Source organism: Cynocephalus volans, chromosome 3 (genome assembly GCF_027409185.1).
Source record: "Cynocephalus volans isolate mCynVol1 chromosome 3, mCynVol1.pri, whole genome shotgun sequence".
Classification (NCBI taxonomy): domain Eukaryota; kingdom Metazoa; phylum Chordata; class Mammalia; order Dermoptera; family Cynocephalidae; genus Cynocephalus; species Cynocephalus volans.
The window spans coordinates 85,585,772-85,587,986 of record NC_084462.1 but is presented as its reverse complement, the minus strand read 5'-3'; the positions used below and the strand labels follow the sequence as shown (position 1 = coordinate 85,587,986).

At 42.7% G+C, this 2,215-nt stretch overlaps 1 pseudogene; it reads left to right on the top strand.

Annotated features, from left to right (window-relative positions):
• Window positions 1-388: 388 nt before the first annotated feature.
• On the top strand, window positions 389-1,976 carry LOC134371602 (elongation factor 1-alpha 1-like; annotated as a pseudogene).
• Window positions 1,977-2,215: the final 239 nt, after the last annotated feature.

The following is a 2,215-nucleotide window of genomic DNA, read 5'->3' as shown; positions in this document are numbered from 1 at the left end:
AGTGAATCACCAAGTCTACCAAGTGTCCCCATTCTGAAAACATTTTGGGATTCACATATACACCCAGTTTTACTTGCAAATGATAAAGTCACAGACTATCTAGTCAGAGTTATAAAGGGTCATTCTGATTTTCACACTGTTAATAATGGATTATTATTATTTCCTGACTGCAAATAATGGATTTTTGTGACAGGTCTTTTGGCAGTGACTTGACATGTTTTGTTAGCTAATTCAAACAGTCATAACACTTCTCTGGGTGATGTTGAAAGCTTTCAACATCATAATTACCTACTCATTTCAATCACTAGTGCTTCAACAATCAACCACCATAGTAAGTACTTCCAGGGAATCTTAAAAAGAAGGAAGACAGCTTTTTCGCAATGGGTTTGCCGCCAGAATACAGGTGTTGTGAAAACCACCGCTAAGTCAAAGCCAAAATGGGAAAGGAAAAGACTCATATTAACATCGTTGTCATTGGACACGTAGATTCGGGCAAGTCCACTACTACTGGCCATCTGATCTACAAATGTGGTGGGATCGACAAAAGAACTATTGAAAAGTTTGAGACGGAGGCTGCTGAGATGGGAAAGGGCTCCTTCAAGTATGCCTGGGTCTTGGATAAACTGAAAGCTGAACGTGAGCGTGGTATCACCATTAATATCTCCCTGTGGAAATTTGAGACCAGCAAATATTACGTGACTATTATCGATGCCCCAGGACACAGAGACTTTATCAAAAACATGATTACAGGCACATCACAGGCTGACTGTGCTGTCCTGATTGTTGCTGCTGGTGTTGGTGAGTTTGAAGCTGGTATTTCCAAGAATGGGCAGACCCGTGAGCATGCTCTTCTGGCTTACACACTGGGTGTGAAACAACTGATTGTTGGTGTTAACAAAATGGATTCTACTGAGCCACCCTACAGCCAAAAGAGATATGAGGAAATTGTTAAGGAAGTCAGCACCTACATTAAGAAAATTGGCTACAACCCTGACACAGTAGCATTTGTGCCAATTTCTGGTTGGAATGGTGACAACATGCTGGAGCCAAGTGCTAATATGCCTTGGTTTAAAGGATGGAAAGTCACCCGTAAAGATGGCAATGCCAGTGGAACTACACTGCTTGAAGCTCTGGATTGCATCTTGCCACCAACTCGTCCAACTGACAAACCCTTGCGTCTGCCCCTCCAGGATGTCTACAAAATGGGTGGTATTGGTACTGTCCCTGTGGGCCGAGTAGAGACTGGTGTTCTCAAACCTGGCATGGTGGTCACCTTTGCTCCAGTTAACGTTACAACTGAAGTAAAGTCTGTTGAAATGCACCATGGAGCTTTGAGTGAAGTGCTTCCTGGAGACAATGTGGGCTTCAATGTTAAGAACGTGTCTGTCAAAGGTGTTCATCGTGGCAATGTTGCTGGTGACTGCAAAAATGAGCCCCCAATGGAAGCAGCTGGCTTCACTGCTCAGGTGATTATCCTGAATCATCCAGGCCAAATCAGTGCTGGATATGCCCCTGTACTGGGTTGTCACACAGCTCACATTGCTTGCAAGTTTGCTGAGCTGTAGGAAAAGATCGATTGGCGTTCTGGTAAGAAGCTGGAAGATGGCCCTAAATTCTTGAAATCTGGTGATGCTGCCATCGTTGATATGGTTCCTGGCAAGCCCATGTGTGTTGAAAGCTTCGCTGACTATCCTCCTCTGGGTCGTTTTGCTGTTCGTGATATGAGACAGACAGTTGCTGTGGGTGTCATCAAAGCAGTGGACAAGAAGGCTGCTGGAGCTGGCAAGGTCACCAAGTCTGCCCAGAAAGCTCAGAAGGCTAAATGAATATTATCCCTAATACCTGCCACCCCAGTCTTAATCAGTGGTGGAAGAACGGTCTCAGAACTGTTTATCACAATTGGCCATTTAAGTTTAATAGTAAAAGACTGGTTAATGATAACAATGCATCGTAAAACCTTCAGAAGGAAAGGAGAATGTTTTGTGGACCATTTTTTTGTGTGTGTGTGTGGCAGTTTTAAGTTATTAGTTTTTAAAAAATCAGTACTTTTTAATGGAAACAACTTGACCAAAAATCTGTCACAGAATTTTGAGACCCATTAAAACAGAGTTTAATGAGAAAAAAAAAAAAAAAAAAAAAGAGGGAAGACATATCCAAAGTCCTCTGGGCACTTTCTGAAAAGAGAAATGAACAATGGGCAACCTGAAGCATAGCA